This window comes from Vulpes lagopus, chromosome 3 (genome assembly GCF_018345385.1).
Source record: "Vulpes lagopus strain Blue_001 chromosome 3, ASM1834538v1, whole genome shotgun sequence".
Taxonomy (NCBI): domain Eukaryota; kingdom Metazoa; phylum Chordata; class Mammalia; order Carnivora; family Canidae; genus Vulpes; species Vulpes lagopus.
Genome location: NC_054826.1, coordinates 78,252,154 through 78,270,996, shown reverse-complemented (window position 1 = coordinate 78,270,996; position 18,843 = coordinate 78,252,154).

Sequence of the window (18,843 nt, the reverse complement as noted above, 5' to 3'; positions counted from 1 at the left end):
TGAGAGGCCAGGCCTAATCTTACAAAATCTATGGCAAAACCTCATGAGGCCTGGGGAGACATCTCACAGGAACTCACATGATTTGGAACCCCTAATACCAATTCTTGTACAGTCTTATAGGTAGCACAGGGACATTTCTGGTTTGGGAAACTCTGGGAATACCTGGCATTTCACAAAAGCCCACAGATGCCATTCTGATTTGGGGGTCAAAACGGAGCACTAAAATAGAGATGAATGACCTCCAGGTTTCTTAGAGGCATTATGTTAGATAGACACAGGAGGGCAGTAGGTGCAGGAAGAGGCAATGACCCTGGGATCTGGCTCATCTGAACACAAACGCTCCCTGGATGCTGGCTCAGGCTTTCAACAATTCATGACAGGCTGGGACTCGACACTTGCAGAAAAAAGCCACCTCTTCCCTTTGGGGTATCAGGAAAGTTTGGGGTGCTTCTCTCTAGTTCTACAGCTCATGACATCTCAACCCAAATCTCATAAGATCTTGGGGCAGCTCTCATGAGATGAATGGCCAAATATCATGAAGTCTCAGGACAACAAGCCCAGGAGCTACCCATGTGAATATACAGGCTCTATGGGGGCCTTTTGAGACTTTCAACATGTTAAGGCTGTTTGTGTCTCCACCTGATAAGCAACCTCTGGCTTAGCCTGATCTCGTGTAATCTTGGAAAAAATCTCATGAATTCATGAAGTTGTGTTTTCAAATATATGTGTGGAAGTATAAGGAAAATGCCATAAACTTGACTCATTCAACCAACACTGTGTAGAAAGCATCTTTCAACAAACATCTTCTTTCATTAAGACAGAAGTGTTTTCAAAGCCTAAGGAAATTGTGGCTGAAGCCTTAGGCTGTGGAAGCCTAAGGAAATTGAAATATACATAACAAAACAACACTGCGTAAATACAAATCAAAACCGCAATGAGATACCACCTCACACCAGTGAGAATGGGGAACATTAACAAGGCAGGAAACAACAAATGTTGGAGAGGATGTGGAGAAAGGGGAACCCTCTTACACTGTTGGTGGGAATGTGAACTGGTGTGGCCACTCTGGAAAACTGTGTGGAGGTTCCTCAAAGAGTTAAAAATAGATCTGCCCACGACCCAGCAATTGCACTGCTGGGGATTTACCCCAAAGATACAGATGCAGTGAAAAACCAAGACACCTGCACCCCGATGTTTCTAGCAGCAATGTCCACAATAGCCAAACTGTGGAAGGAGCCTCGGTGTCCATTGAAAGATGAATGGATAAAGAAGATGTGGTATATGTATATAATGGAATATTACTCAGCCATTAGAAATGACAAATACCGGGGGATCCCTGGGTGGCGCAGCCGTTTAGCGCCTGCCTTTGGCCCAGGGCGCGATCCTGGAGACCCAGGATCGAATCCCACCTCGGGCTCCCGGTGCATGGAGCCTGCTTCTCCCTCTGCCTGTGTCTCTACCTCTCTCTCTCTCTCTCTGTGACTATCATACATACATAAATAAAAAAAAAAAAAAAAAAGAAATGACAAATACCCATTTGCTTCGACGTGGATGGAACTGGAGGGTATTATGCTGAGTGAAATAAGTCAATCGGAGAAGGACAAACATTATATGGTTTCATTCATTTGGGGAATATAAAAAATAGTGAAAGGGAATAAAGGGGAAAGGAGAAAAATGAGTGGGAAATATCAGAAAGGGAGACAGAACATGAGAGACTCCTAACTCTGGGAAATGAACAAGGGGTGGTGGAAAGGGAGGTGGGTGGGGGTGGCTGGGTGATGGGCACTGAGGGAGGTGCTTGATGGGATGAGCACTAGGTGTTATTCTATATGTTGGCAAATTGAACTCAAATAAAAAAATTAAAAAACAAACAAAAAAACAACACTGCGTAAAAAGCATCTTTCAACTAACACCTTCTTTCGAGCGGATAGAAGCATTTTCAAATATGTATGTGCAACCATAAGAAAAGTTCCATATACTTAATTCATTGAAACAACATTGTGTAGAACACATCTTTCAAATCACTTCTTCCTTCATCAAGACTGAAGTCTTTTCAATGTATGTGTGGAAGCATATAGGAAGTGTTATATACTAAACTCATTGAAACAATACCATTTAGAAAGCATCTTTCAACTAACATGTATCATGAAGATAGGAATGTTTTCAAATGTATCTGTGGAAGCCTAAGAAAAATGCAAAATACTAGAAATCAATGAGACAACATTGTGTAGAAAGTATCTTTCAAATGATATCTTCTTTGGTGAAGATAGTAGTATTTTCGAATATATGTGTTGAAGGACATGGAAAGTGCAATATACTTAACTCAATGAAACAGTACAGGTAGAAAGCATCTTTCAACTAACGTTTTCCTTCGTGAATATAGAAGAGTTTTCAAATGTATCTGTGGAAACATAAGGAATGTGCCATTATTTATCTCATTAAAACAACACTGTAGAAAAGCATCTTACAACTAACATCTATCATGAAGATAGTAGCCTTAGTAAATGTATGTGTGGTAGCATAAGGAACGTGCCATATATGTAACTCATTGAAATAACACTATAGAAAGCATTTTTCAAATAACATCTTTGTGCATAGAGATTTGAGCCTATTGTGGCTCACATAAAAAATTAAGAGGTTTTCTGCCCTCTGTGGGCCACTGTGACCCTGTTGATGAGCTCTGCTCTCCCCCACCCCCCAACTAGCCTTTTGTCTTTGGAGAGGCTTAATACTCTCTTCCACATGCCCTCCTAGGAGGGGAACAATCCCTCTTGAAGGACCCAAGGGATCTCCTTGCCCTGGCTTGTTGTGTGATCACAACCTGCTCTGCTCTTTCCAACCTTCTCCTGCTTCTGACTTTGTTCCACTAACCAGGAACTCCTTTTTGGCTACATGGCTTCCCAATCCTCCAACTCAGGACTCTGAACCTCCTCTCTGCCAGATTCTCTCCCTCCAGGTTTGGAGATTTTTTCCTTACTCCTCCTGCTTCCTAAGAGTTCAAAATAGTTGAATGTTGATCTAGTTGTATTCAAAGGACAAGGGAAGTTCCAGGTCCCCCTACTGCACAGCCACCTTGAAAACCTACCTCAAAAACACTTATATCTTAATGAAAGGAGTTATTATTTTAGGGAAACTTTAAACACAATGTAGTTTCAAGGAGTTAAGCACATGCCTTTCCACTAGTATTTATATACATAAGTTTAAAAACACATCTTAGTAAAGAAGAGATGTTACTTGAAGGACAATTTAAGCATATAGTTCCAAGTAGATAAGCATATGCTTTTCCTAATGCTTATATACATTATCTATCTATCTATCTATCTATCTATCTATCTATCTATCATCTATCTATATGTTCATGAAAGGAAGATGTTAGCTGCAAGTGGTTTAAGCTCAGTGTTGTTTCAAGGAGTTAAACAAATGGTTTTTAATAATCTTATTCATATAAGTTAAAAACACATATTCTGAGGAAAGGAAGATTTTTACTTAGAGTATGGTAAAAAACAACAACCATGTGGTTTCAGGAAAATAAGCACAATGCCACTTCCTTGTGTTAACAATACAGGTGTCAAAAACACTTCTTAACATTATGAAACTCTGATGTTACTTCAAGATGTTTTAAGTATTATAGCTTCAAGGAATTAAGTACAAGGCTTATTTCTAGTGCTTAAACACATGAGTTTATGAACATATATGTAATATAGGAAGTTGTTACTTAAACTATGATTTAAGAACAGAGTAGTTTCAAAGGAGTTAAGCAGATTTTCCACTAATGTGTTTTCACATAAGGATCAAATGAAAAGAAGATGTTAATTGAGGGACACTTTAAGCAGAGTATGGTTTCAAGAATATAAACACATGTGTTTTTCCTAGTTTATTTATACATATGATATCACTTATCACATTTTAACAATCATATCTTAATGAAGGGAATATGTTGCTTGACACACGGTTTAAGCACAGGGCAGTTTCAATTAGATGCTAAGGCTAGGATTTCCAGGACTCTATTAAGTAACATGTCAAAGAATTAAACTGGACACACTCTTACACCATACATAAAAATCAATTCAAAAGGGATGAAAGACCTAAATGTGAGACAGGACAACACCAAAATCCTTGTGTTGGGAAAATTGGACAGCCACATGCAGAATGAAACTGACCACTTTTTTTTTTTACAGCTTACTCAAAAACAAACTCGAAATGGATGAAAGATCTAAATGGGAGCTAATAATCCATCAAAATCCTAGAGGAGAACACAGGCAGTAAGTTCTCTGACGTTGGCTCCAGCAACTTATTCCAAGACACATATATAAGACAAGAGAAACAAAAGCAGAAATGAACTATTGGGGCTTGATCAGGGTAAAAAGCTTTGATACAGTAAAAGAATCAGTCAACAAAACCAAAAGGTAGCCCAAGGAATGGGAGAAGATATTTGCAAATGACTCACTATATAAAGGACTAGTATCCAAAACCTATAAAGAAATGATCAAACTCAACAGCACAAAACTAAAAACTCCAGTCAAGAAATAGGCAAAAGACATGAAAAGACATTTCTCCAAATACAAAAATGGTTAACAGGCATATGAAAAAAGGCTCACCATCACTAAATTTAAGGGAAACCCATATCAAAACCACAATGAAATACCATCTCATACTGGTCAAAATGGCTGAAATGAACAACTTAGGAAACAACAGATGTTGGCAAAGATGCGGAGGAAAGGGAACTCCCTTACACTGTTCATGGAAATGTAAACTGGTACTGCCACTCTGGACAACAGTATGGAGGTTCCTCAAGGGTATAAAAAAGGAATGACCCAATGATTTAGGGATCGCACTACTAGGTATTTGTCCAAAGGAAATACACATAGTCATTCAAAGGGGGCACATGCACCCTGAGGCTTATATAAGTAATATTCACAATAGCTAAACTATGGAAAGAGCCCATATGTCCACATCGACAGGTAAATGTATAAAGAAGATGTATATACGTGGCTACCTTGGGTCAATGCATTGATGGGTGGTCAGGGTGCCTCCCTCCCCCTGGGTGATTGAGAACTCTATTCTGGAGAACTTAGTTTGGAAAAAGAGCAAAGGAATGGAAATAGACACAGAGGGAATGAAGGACTTTCTTAGAGATGAGAATGAAATAATGTTGAGAATTAAAAGTATCTAGCAAAATCTCTTAGCAAGCTGGCAGTCTCAGAAATAAGAAACATCTGTTGGCTTGGCCACGGGGAACATCTATTGGCTACACATAGGGGGCAGTTAAGCAATGGACCTTCATTCTTCCTTCACAAAGAGAGGGAGAGCTTCTGGTTTTGGATATTTCTTCTGCCTTTCCACCAGTGGAAAAAAAAATGACTTAAGGCTAAAAGATTGGTTCTTTCAACTGACGATGTATTTGGCACTGGTCATTGGAGCAGTATTCCTTGAAAAAGCTCTTTTTTTTAAAAAAAAAAAAAGCTCTTTCTATACTGAATAGGTTCTGGAGCATATTGTACTGTCTGCTCTTCAGAATGAAGGCATCTCTCTCAGCCAGGGGAGGGAGACAACCTGGCTACTAATCACAGCATGAGAAGGAGCAGGACAAGAACAAATCACTCAGAGGCAGAAGGGGAAGCTTTCCTTTTGGCTATCAGACACTTTTTGCTCTTTCATAGTATAGGACCAGAGTGGGAACTTGCCACCAACACTGGGCGCTGGTTGTGTGATGACAATCATGTTATTCCTGTATGTGAACAAATCTAGCTAGAAAAACAGCAAGAGGATGGGAATGGCTTCAAGGAAAACCAAAGTTCTCCATTTCAAAAGGAAATGAAAGTTATCTGGGAGTAAGATGTCTAACTTCATCTCCCTTTGCTCCAGAAAAAGGCAAGCTCCTTCCCAAAACCTCTGGCCTATGCGCAATCTTTTGAGCTCCTTCAAATACCCTGGCCCTCTTGATGTCAACCTTGTTCTGAAGCCAAATTACAAAGGGACTTGTAGCACAACCTATCTCACAGTCAGAGGGCTCCGTCAGTTTCCCCAGTTTAAGTCAGAAAATATTGTGCTAGGAATACTGGCACTTAATGGCCTCCAGGAAGAACCTAGTTTGAAAAAATAGAACAGGGATGAATATTTATACATGGAGGCAAGGTTCTCTATTGGCTACAAGGAGGTGAAAAATCTAGCTGTTTCAGGAATAAGAAACTCCAGTGGGCTTGGCCAAAGGGAAACTTCCATAGGCTACACCTGGGGAATGAGTAAATGTGATGCCTGCATTCTTTTCTTTTCTTTTCTTTTCTTTTCTTTTCTTTTCTTTTCTTTTCTTTTCTTTTCTTTTCTTTTCTTTTCTTTTCTTTTCTTTTCTTTTCTTTTCTTTTCTTTTTTTCCTTTTTTTTGTTTTTTTCTTTTTTCTTTCTTTCTTTCTTTCTTTCTTTCTTTCTTTCTTTCTTTCCTTCCTTCCTTCCTTCCTTCTTTCTTTCTTTCTTTCTTGCTTTCTTTCTTTTCTTTCTCTTTCTTTTCTTCCTTTTAGACAGAGAGAACTAGAGAGAGCATACACTTGATGGGGGAGGGGCAGAGGGAGTGAGAGAGAATCTTAAGCAGGCTCCAGGTCCAGCACAGAGCCCTATGTGTGGCTGAGCCCATGAGCCTGAAAGTGAGACCTGAGCCAAAATCGAGAGTCAGATGCTTCATCAACTGAGCCACACAGGTTCCTCAATATGCTTTCATTCTTTCCTCACAAAGAGAGGGAAAGCTTCTTACATTGGGAGTTTTCCTGCACTTCCATCAGTGGATAGAGACAGTGATTCAGAGGTACTGGGCTGGATCTCCCAGCGGATGATCAAATGTTTGGAACTGGTACACAGAACATTATATTTCTGTACGGAACAGGTTCTGGAGCATAGAAGGCATGCACGGTCCATCTGTTCTTCTGAATGAAGGCATCTAAATCAACCAGGAGAATGAAGCAAGCTAGATACTCATCTCTGTGCTTCCTCAGCTGGCCAAGAATCAAGTGCTCAAGTTTGTCCTTGACAGAAGGGCAAACTTTTCTTTCAAATATTAGTCACAGATTGTTCTACCTTACACAGGTCCAGAGGGGAATTCACCACAAGACCCTGGGTGCTATGTGAGTTCAAACATGGTGGCTCATGAAGACGACCCAAGACATTGTTTGAAAAACAGTGAGAACTGGGGAATCACTACAAGGAGGGCCAAAGTTCTACAGGTCAAGTGAGAATGGGATAAATCTTACAATATCTCCCTTTGTTTCCACTTGTGGAAAAAGGGGGCCAGCTCCCTTCCCAAACCTCTGCCTGAGCCTACACACAAACATTCTCTGCTGGGCACCTTCAAATTCCCTATTCCTCCTGTTGTCAATGTGACCATAGGAATGTTGACCTAACCTATCCCATAGTGATAAGCATTCAGCCACATACTTCAGTTTATTTTATTTTTTAGTTTTTTTTAATTTATTTATGATAGTCACAGAGAGAGAGAGAGGCAGAGAGACAGGCAGAGGGAGAAGCAGGCTCCATGCACCGGAAGCCCGACGTGGGATTCGATCCCCGGTCTCCAGGATCGCGCCCTGGGCCAAAGGCAGGCGCCAACCCGCGGCGCCACCCAGGAATCCCACATACTTCAGTTTAAAGTATAAGATATAGTTCTGAGGCACTAGCTTTGAATGATCCTTGGGGAAAACCTCTTATGAACAAAAGAACAAAGGAATGGAAATAGATACACAGAGGGCCAAAGTTCTTCATTAGAGATGAAAATAGGATAATGTTGATCATGAAGTGACTAGCACAATCTCCTAATGTTGTCAGTTTCAGGAATAAGAATCACCCCATAGGGGATCCCTGGGTGGCGCAGCGGTTTAGCGCCTGCCTTTGGCCCAGGGCACAATCCTGGAGACCTGGGATCGAATCCCACATCAGGCTCCTGGTGCATGGAGCCTGCTTCTGTCTCTGCCTCTCTCTCTCCCTCTCTGTGTGACTATCATAAGTAAAAATTAAGAAAAAAAAAAAAAGAGAATCACCCATAGGCTTGGGTTAAGAGAAACTTCCATCTGCCACCCCAGGAAAGCTTTAGCCAGAGGCCTATATTCTTCCTCCAGAAAGGTAAGGAATGCTTCTGATGGTGGCTCTTATTCCTGCTTTTCCATAAGTGCTTAAATGTAGCAGTGATTCAGGGGTTCTCCCACCTGAAGATCAAGTATTTGGAACTGTTTCTTGGTAAAGTATTCCTTTTTTTTTTTTTAGATTTTATTTATTTATTCATGAGAGAGAGAGAGAGAGAGAGAGAGAGAGAGAAGCAGGCTCCATGCAGGGAGCCGGATGTGGGACTCGATCCTGGGTCTGCAGGGATCAGGCCCTGGACTGAAGGTGGTGCTAAAACGCTGAGCCACCTGGGCTGCCCATTGGTGAAGTATTCCTTGACAAAGTTTTTTCTGCACTGACCAGCTCCAGGAGCATGCTGCCCACGTGGGAATTGTCTGTTCTTCAAAACAAAGGCATCTCTGACAGCCAGGGAATGGAGGCAAGCTAGCTACCCATCACTGCACTTTACCTAGCTGTCCAAGAATCAAGTGCCCAGGAAGAAGAGTGTCATATTACCTTTGGGATATCAAATACTGATATCTTGCCTAATACAGGACCAGAATTGGAACTTGCTGCCAATCCCTTGGTGCTCTTTGTGTGAGTGACAGCACCATGGCCCCTGATGGTGACCCAAGACCTTGTTAGAAAACCACAAGAAAATGGAAATATCCGTAAAGTTCTACCTCTCAAATAAGAAATTAAATACCTTTCATTTTTTTAGTTTATTTATTTATTTATTTGTATATTTTCTTTTTGTATTTTTTTTATTGGAGTTCAATTTGCCAACATATTGTATAACACCCAGTGCTCATTCTGTCAAGTGCACCCCTCAGTGCCGGTCACCCAGTCACCCTATCCCCCCTGCCCACCTCCCCTTCCACTACCCCTTGTTTGTTTCCCAGAGTTAGGAGTCTCTCATGGTTTTTCACCCTCTCTGATATTTCCCACTCATTTTCTCTTGTTTCCCCTTTAATCCCTTTCACTATTTTTTATATTTCCCGAATGAATGAAACCATATAATGTTTGTCCTTCTCTGATTGACTTACTTCACTCAGCATAATACCCTCAAGTTCTATCCACGTTGAAGCAAATGGTGGGCTTTTAATGGCTGAGGAATATTCCATTTTATATATAGACCACATCTTTATCTGTTCATCTCTCGATGGACACTGAAGCTCCTTCCACAGTTTGGCTATTGTGGACATTGTTGCTATAAACATTAGGGTGCAGATGTCTTGGTTTTTCACTGCATCTGTATCTTTGGGGTAAATCCCCAGGAGTGCAATTGCTTGGTAATAGGGTAGCTCTATTTTTAACTATTTGAGGAACCTACACACTGTTTTCCAGAATGGCTGTACCAGTTCACATTCCCACCAACAATGCAAGAGGGTTCCCCTTTATCCACATCCTCTCTAACATTTGTTGTTTCCTGTCTTGTTAATTTTCCCCATTCTCACTGGTGTGAGGTGGTATCTCAGGTTTTGATTTGTATTTCCCTGATGGCAAGTGATGCAGAAAATTTTCTCACGTGCTTGTTGGCCATGTGTATGTCTGTCTTCTTCGGTAAAATTTCTGTTCATGTCTTTTGCCCATTTCATGATTGAATTGCTTGTTTCTTTGCTGTTGAGTTTAATAAGTTCTTTCTAGATCTTGGATACTAGCCCTTTATCTGATATGTCATTTGAAAATATCTCCTCCCATTCTGTAGGTTGTCTTTTAGTTTTGTTGACTGTTTCTCTTGCTGGCAGAAGATTTTTATCTTGATTAAGTCCCAATGGTTCATATTTGCTTTTGTTTCCCTTGCTTTCATATATGTATCTTGCAAGAAGTTGCTGTGGCCAAGTTCAAAAAGGGTGTTGCCTGTGTTCTCCTCTTTCAACCATTTTGAGTTGATCTTTGTGTATGGTGTAAGAGAATGGTTTAGTTTCATTCTTCTGCATGTAGCTGTCCAATTTTCTCAGCACCATTTACTGAAGAGTCTGTCCTTTTTCCAGTGGATAGTCTTTCCTGCTTTGTTGAATATTAGTTGTCGATAGAGTTGAGGGCCCATTTCTGGGTTCCCTATTCTGCTCTTTTGATCTATGTGTCTGTTTTTGTGCCTGTACCACAGGGTCTTGATGTCACAGCTTTGTAGTACAACTTGAAACCAGCATTGTGATGCCCCCGGCTCTGGTTTTCTTTTTTCAATATTCCCCTGGCTATTTGGGGTCTTTTCTGATTCTGTACAAATCTTAAGGTGATTTGTTCCAGCTCTCTGAAGAAAACCCATGGTATTTTGATAGGGATTGCATTGAACGTGTAAATTTCCCTGGGTAGCATAGACATTTTCACAATATTAATTCTTCCAATCCCTGAGCATGGAATGTTTTTCCATCTCTTTGTGTCTTCCTCAATGTCTTTCAGAAGTGTTCTGTAGTTTTTAGGGTATAGATCCTTTGCCTCTTTGGTTAGATTTATTCCTAAGTATCTTATGCTTTTGGGTGCAGTTGTAAATGGGATTGATTCCTTAATTTCTCTTTCTCCAGTCTCATTGTTAATGTATAGAAATGTCACTGATTTCTGTGCATTGATTTTGTATCCTGCCACATTGCTGAATTGCTGTATGAGTTCTAGCCATCTTGGGGTGGAGTGTTTGGGTTTTCTATATACAGTACCGTGTCATCTGCAAAGAGGGAGTTTGACTTCTTCTTTGCCATTCTGAATGCCTTTTATTTTTTTTTTGTTGTCTGATTGCTGAGGCTAGGACTTCTAGTACTGTGTTGAATCGCAATGGTGAGAGTGGACATCCCTGTCGTATTCCTCATCTTAGGGGAAAGGCTCCCAGTGTTTCCCCATTGAGAATGATATTTGCTGTGGGCTTTTCATAGATGGCTTTTAAGACGCTGAGGAATGTTCCCTCTATCTCTACACTCTGAAAAGTTTTGGTCAGGAATGGATGTTGTATTTTGTCAAATGCTTTCTCTGCATCTATTGAGAGGATCATATGGTTCTTGTTTTTACTCTTATAGATGTGATCTAGTTTTACGAGTGTTGAACCAGCCTTGCATCCTGGGATAAATCCCACTTGGTCATGGTGAATAATCTTCTTAATGTACTATTGGATCTTATTGGCTAGTATCTTGTTGAAAATTTTTGCATCTGTGTTCGATGAGACACATGTTGCATCTGGGACGATGAGACAGACATGGCCCAGCTGGAGGCCTGCGTGTGCTCCATCCCCATCAGGGATATTGGTCTATACTTCTCCTTTTTGGTGGGGTCTCTGTCTGGCTTTGTAATCAAGGTGATTCTGGCCTCATAAAATGAGTTTGTTAGTATTCCATCCCTTTCTATTTCATAATAGCTTTAGTAGAATAGGTATTGTCTCTTCTTTAAGCGTTTGATAGAATTCCCCTGGGAAGCCATTGGGCTCTGGACTTTTGTGTCTTTTTTTTTTTTTTAAAGTTCTTTTTTTTTTTTTTAATTTATTTATGATAGTCACAGAGAGAGAGAGAGGCAGAGACACAGGCGGAGGGAGAAGCAGGCTCCATGCACCGGGAGCCCGATGTGGGATTCGATCCCGGGTCTCCAGGATCGCGCCCTGGGCCAAAGGCAGGCGCCAAACCGCTGCGCCACCCAGGGATCCCCTTTTGTGTCTTTAGATGTTTTTGATGACTGCTTCAATTTCCTTCTGGTTATTGGCCCATTCAGGTTTTCTATTTCTTCATGTTCCAGTTTTGGTAATTTGTGGTTTTCCAGAAATGTGTCCAATTCTTCTAGATTGCCTAATTTGTGGTGTATAGGCTGGTCATAATACGTTTTTAAAATCGTTTGTATTTCCTTGGTATTGGTTGTGATCTCTCCTTTTTCATTCGTGATTTTATTAATTTGAGTCTTTTTTCTTTTTAAGAAGAAATGGCTAATGGTTTATCTATCTTATTAATTCTTTCAAAGAACAAACTCCTGGTTTTGTTTATCTGTCCTACAGTTCTGATCTCTATTTCATTGAGTTCTGCTTGAATCTTTATTAACTCTCTTCTGCTTGGTGTAGGTTTTACTTGCTGTTCTTTCTCTAGTTCCTTTTAGGTGCGAAGTTCCTTTAGTGTGTATTTTAGTTTTTTCCAATTTTTTGAAGGATACTTGTATTGCGATGTATTTCCCTCTTAGGACCACTTTTGCTGTATCCCAAAGATTTTGAATAGTTGTATCTTTATTCTCATTAGTTTCCATAAATCTTTTTAATTCTTCTCTAATTTCCTGGTTGACCCGTTCATCTTTTAGCAGGATGCTCTTTAACCTCCACGTGTTTGAGTTTCTTCCAAATGAAATACCTTTCAAATGAAGGCAGTTCTCCACCTCAAATCCTCTGGCCATGGCTACACACAAATATTCTCTGCTGGGCACCTTCAAACGCCTAGTCCTGCCAATGTCAAAATAGTTCAGAAGCCAATATAAGAGGACTCTGTGGCCAAAATTGTCCCCCAGTCTCAAGGACTTGGCCAGACTCCCAGTTCAATGGAGAGGGTATGTCCTGAGACATTGGATCTGAATGGCCCCCAGGGAGAACCTAATTTGAGAAAATATCAAAGTGATGAAAATAAAACACTTTGGGAGCCAAAATTCTTCATTAGAGATAAGAATGATAATGGTGAAAATGAAGTAACTAGCACAATTTCCTAGAAAGCTGGCTCTCTCAAGACTAAGAAATAGTGGTAGGTTTGGTCAAAGGGAAATTGACTACATCTGGGAACCCTGTTAGAAAAATACTGCATTCTTCCTTCAGAAAGAGAAGGAGAGCTTCTGGCCTTGTACTGTTTTTCCTGCTCTTCTGATCAGTGGCTACAGGAAGCTTTAGTTCAGTTGTATTAGGGGGTGGCTTAGGTGAATGGTCGAGTGTTTGGAATCAGGCTTTGGGGCAGTATCTGAAAGGACTCTTCTTGCACTGACCAGCTCCTGGAGCAAACTGTGCATGGGCAAACCATCTGCTCTTCAGAATGAAAATATCTGGGTCAGCCAGGGGTTGGAGACAGCCTGCCTACCTATCACTGGGCTTATTCCAGGTGACAAAGAACAAGTTCTCTGGGACAGGAAGGCCATCTTTTCTGGAGATATCAGGCACTAATCACTCTTGCTTAGCATGGGAGTAGAGTAGAAAAAGGCCTATCAATCTTGTTATGCTATCTGCATGAGTTACAGCCCTATCACCCCTGAATATGAATGAGGACCAAGGTACATACAGCAAGAAAATGGAAATAGCAACCAGAATGGCCAAGTCCCACATTTCAAGTGGGAATTGAATCAACTGGGGAAACAAATGCCTAAATTAATTTTCTTTCATAACAGAAACAAGGCCACCTTCTTCCCAAACCCTGTGGCCCAATCTATAAACAAACATTCTCTGTTGGGTACCTTCTCTTTTTTTTTTTTGTATATTTTTTATTGGAGTTAGGTTTGCCAACATATAGTATAACACCCATTGCTCATCCTGTCAAGTGCCCCCCTCAGTGCCCGTCACCCAGTCACTCCATCCCCCTGCCCACCTCCCCTTCCACTACTCCTTGTTCATTTCCCGGAGTTAGGAGTCTCTCATGTTCTGTCACCCTTTCCGATTTCCCACTCATTTTGTCTCCTTTTCCCTGGGCACCTTCAAATACTCTAGACTTCCTGATGTCCACATCCTTCTGAAATCAAATTTTGAGGGATCCTCTTGCCCAACCTATTCCACAGTCCCACAGACTCAGCTGGACTCCTCAGTTTAAAGCAGAGGATACTGCTCTAAGATGCTGGCTATGAATGTTGAAAATGAAGTCACCAACACAATCTCCTAGCAAACTGGCCATCTCAGGAATAAGAAACACCAGTGGGCTTTGGCTAAAGGAAACCCCCATTGGCTACACCTGGGAGCTCTGTCAGCAAGACACCTGCAATTTTCTTTCACACAAAGAGATAAAGCTTTCAGCCTTGGCTCTTTTTCCCTGCAATTCCTATCAGTAGATAGAGGCAGTGAGGGTTCAGAGGTAGCAGGTAGGTGCTTGGGACTGATGCACAAGTGTCTGGAACTGGGGTTTGGGGTAGTATTCCTTGAAAGTGCTTTTTCTATATTGACCAGGTCCCAGAGCATAACTTCATATGTGTGAACTTCCTCCTTTTAAGAACACAGGCATCTAGGTCAGCTAGGGGTTGTCAGCAAGCTGGCTGCCCATCACTACGTTTGCTAAGCTGGGTAAGCAGAAAGCACTCAGGGACAACACAGTCACATTTGGTGGGGGGTAAAGGGGTAGATGTCAGGCACTGATTCACTTGGTTTTCACAGGACCAGAGTGGGAACTCACTAGCAATTCCTAGGGGTTGGTGTGTCAGTCAGAGCCTCATTGCCAGGAAATAGAAACCAAGAACTAGTTAGAAATATAGCAAGGTGTTGGGAATGGCCACAGGAGGACCAAAGTTCTACATTTTGAATAGGAATGAGATGAATCTGGGAATGAGATATGTAGATTTGTTTCTATTGCCCCAGAAATGAGGCCAACACTCTCCTAAAACCTCTTGCCCAGCATACACACAACCATGCTCTGCTGGGCACCTTCAAATGCCCTAGGCCTCCCAACATCCACAGAGTTCTGGGACCAAACTTTGAGGAGCTTAGTGTCCTTACTTATCCCATAGTCCCAAGGATTTGGCCAGGCTCCCTAATTTAAAGCAGATGAATTTGCTCTGAGATACTGACTCATAATTTTTCCAAAGGTGAATCTAGTTTTAAAAGGGAGCCAAACAATGGAAATGGATACACAAAATGCCAAATATCTTCAAGAGAGGTGAAAATGGGATAATGTTGAGAATGGAGTGACTAGCATAATATCCTAACAAGTTGGCTTTCTCAGGAATAAGAAACCCTTTTGAGCTCAGGCAAAGGGAAACCTGGCTACACCAGGGAGTTAGAAAGAGACCTCCATCCTTCTTTCAGAAATATCAGGAAAGCTGCTGCCCTTGGAAGATTTTCCTGCCCTTCAAGTCAGTGAATAGAGACAGAAATGGTTTGAGGGAAGCAGGTGAGTGCTCTCTGCTGATGCCCAAGTGTTTGGAACTAGGCCTTCAGTTCTTTTAATGAGCTCTTTCTGTACTGACCAGGTCCTAGAAGATACTCTGCCTGCCCGAACCATCTGGTCTTCAGAATATAGGCATCTCAGTGAACCAAAGTAAAGCAGCAAGCTGACTACCCATTACAGCACTTACTCCGTGCATGAGGCATCAAGCACTTGAAGAAAAGAGCCCCATTTTCCTTGGGGATAACAGACACTGATTGCTTTCCCAGGACCAGAATGGAAGCTTGCCACCAACCACTGGCTGGTGGCTGTGTGACTGATATAGCTACATATCCCATGGATGTGAACCAAGATCTAGTTGGAAATACATCAAGGTTATGAGAATGACTCCCCGGAGGGCCATAGTTCTACATTCCAGTGGGAATGAAATAAATCTGGGAAGATGTTAACTTTGTGTCCCTTTGCTTCAGAAATGTGGCCAGTTCCCTCTCAAAACCTCTGGCCCAGCCTACACGCAAACATCCTATGCCAGCATATGAAAATGCCCTATACTTCCCAGTGTCCATATATTTCTGAGACCAAATTGCAAGTGATCCTGTGACTCAACTGACTGCACAGGCCCAAGGACTAGGCCAGACTCCCTGCCTGCTTCTCACTCTGTGTCTCTCATGAATAAATAAATAAAATATTTAAAACAAGAGAGAGAGAGAAAGCTTCTGGTCTTGGCTATATTTCCTACCCTTCCCATCAGTGAATATGGGTAGCAGTGGCTCAGGGATAGCAGGAGCTCTTTGGGGGTAAATCTCAAGGAGTGCTTTGGGGCCCAATCTCAAGCACTTGAGATGGACCTTGGTGCAATAGTCCAAGAAAGGGCTATTTCTGTGCTGGCCATGCCATGAAAGGTTCTGTGCATGGGTGAATTACCTTCTCTTTATAACAAAGGCATGTCAATCAGCCAGGGGAGGGAGACAAGCTGGCTACCTAACATGATGCTTATACCAGCCAAGAACTAAGCAGGTATGTGTGTGCATGCATGTGCATGTGTGCGTGTGTGCATGTCTAGCCTGTGTTCAGTATACATGTAGTGTGTAGTGTGCTCTATATGTGTGTTTGTGTGTGCAGTTGGAGTTGTTTGTGACGTAAATCTGATATGTGTCTCTTGCTTGTGTGCTGTGTGGAGGTGTGTTGAATATGTGGGTGTAAGTTTGTGGTATGGGTATGGTGTGTGTGCGGTTATTGAGTGTTGTCTAGGTGTGTGTTTTGTGTGCCGTATGTTTGTGTGTGATGGTGATGTGTTTTGTATGGCGTATGTTTGGTGTCTGTGTGGTATAAATATGTGGGGGTATGTGTGCTGTGTATGCATGTTATATGTATGGTCTGTCTGTGGTGTATGTGTCACATATGTGTTATTTGTGTGCTATGTGCATGATGTAAGTGTGTGTTTTTGTGTAGTATATGTGTACTGAGTGTGGTGTATGCATGGTGTGTGGGTGGTGCATTTTTTTTTTTTAGGGTGGTGCATTTTTATGTGGTATATGTGTGGTGTGTTTGTGGTAGATGTATAGTGTGTGTGGTGTATTGTTGTGAATGTATGGTGTGTGTGCACTGTATATGTTTGGTGTGTTTCTCTACAGTATGTGTTATGAGTCTCTGGTATAGATGTGGCATGTATTGTATGTGTTCTGTGTGTATGAAGTATATGTGTATTATTTAAGTTGCATGTGTGGTGTAGATGTATATTGTGTAAAGTGTTTTTGTGTGTGTTGATTTTTGTGTAGTGTATGTGTGTGAGTTTGGTGTGTGTGTATAATTACATGTGTGTGTATGATAAATATATTGTATTTCAGTGGTAAGTTGTGGTGTATGTGAGTCATGTATGAGTGGGATAGATGTGGTGTGTGGATGGTGTATGTGCAGTGTGTGGATGTTGTATGTGTGGTGAATTTTTGTCGCATGTGTGGTGTGTGTGAGGTGTAATATTTGGTGTGTTTTTATATAGGTGTGTGTGATGTATTTGTTATGTCTTTGTGTTTTATAGAGTTGTGGTGTGTGTTTGATCTGTGTGTTAGGTGTGGTATACACATAGTGTTTATGTTGTATATGGTTGTGTGCATGATTTAGTTCATGTGATTTCTGCGTTTGTGTGGCATATGTGTTGTATGTATCATGTGTGTGTTGTTTGTGATGTACATGTGGTAAAATGGGTCTACTATGTGTGGTATGAATCTGGTGTGTGTATTATACAAATGGTTTACATTTGGGATGTGTGTGGTGTTTGTATTGTGTATTATGTGTGATGTGTGGTATGTGTGTTGTATGTGTCGTGTGTGGTGTGTGTGGTGTGTTTGTAATGGAGGTGATATTGTATATGTATGGTGCCTTTTTTGGAGTATGTGTACTATGTATGGTGCATGAAGGGTTCATGTGTCTGCATACTACATGTGTGAGTGTAACATATGTGTGGTAGCTGTCTGTGTTATTTACATGGTATTGGTGTTGTATATATGGTATGACTGTCACTTGGTATGTGCGTTCAGTTTGTGTGGTTAATTTCTGCTCTGTTTGGTATTTGTGTGTGGTGTTTGTGCAGTTTATGTATGTGTGGAGTGTATGTGTAGTTGTGTGGTGCAAGTGTGATGTCTGTGTGTGGTATGTGCGATGTGTATTCAGTATTTGTGTTGTGCATGTTTGTATGTATTGGGTGTGTGGTTGTGTGTGTTACATGTGTTGTGTCTGTGAGGTTTGTGTGTGATGTAGTTGTGTCATATATGAGTGATATGTGTCATGTACATGGTATGAAAATGGTATTTGTGGTGGGTGAGTTTTTGTGGAATATATGCTGTGTGTGCCTTCTGTGTGTATGTAATGTATGTACTCTGTGTATGTGCTGTATGTGTGGTAAATATATTGGGCATTTTTGGTGTGCATGTGTTGTGTATGAGGTAAATGAAATGTTTGTGTGGTGTATGTTTGTTGTGTATGGTATTTGCATGGTGTATGTATAGTGGGTGTGTGGTATGCAGTGTGTGTTGTATGTGGTGTATGTAATGTGTTTGGTGTGTGTTCTGTATGTCTGTTGTATGTGTATGGTACGTGTGTTGTGTGAGAGGTTTGTGTGTGCCTTATGTGCCTTATGTATGGTGTATGTTGTGTATGTGCACTGTGTGTATGGTGATAGTGTGGTATATGTGTTTATGCATGTATGGTGTAGGTGAAGTGTGTGGTATATATGTATTCTGGATATTTTATGTGTGAAGTGTGAGTGTGGTATATATGTATCTGTTCTGTGTATAAGTTGTGCATTGTATATGGTGTATGTCTAGGATGAGGGTGGTATATGTATCATATGTAGGTGTTTAGTATATGGGTACTGTGTGTGTGATGTATTCGTGTTGTGTCTGTGTTATATGTGTTGTCTGTGGTGTATATATGTAGTTTGTGCTGTTCATGTGTGATGAAAGCGTTGGTGTCTCTCAATTTTGTGGTGTATGTATGGTGTGCATTTGTATGTGGTATAAGTAGGTGTGAAAGTAGCATGTGTGTGGTGATTGTATAGCTATTCATCATTGCTCTTAGTAAGTGTTCGGAGATAGGAGGACCATTGTTTTGGGGGGGTATCAGAGACTGATTATGCTCACTTAGCATAGAAACAAAGTGGGAACCCATCAAAGTCTTTGGATGCTGGTAGTGTGAGAGCGTCTTTATTCTGGAATGTGAGCAAAGACCTAGTGAGAAATACTGAA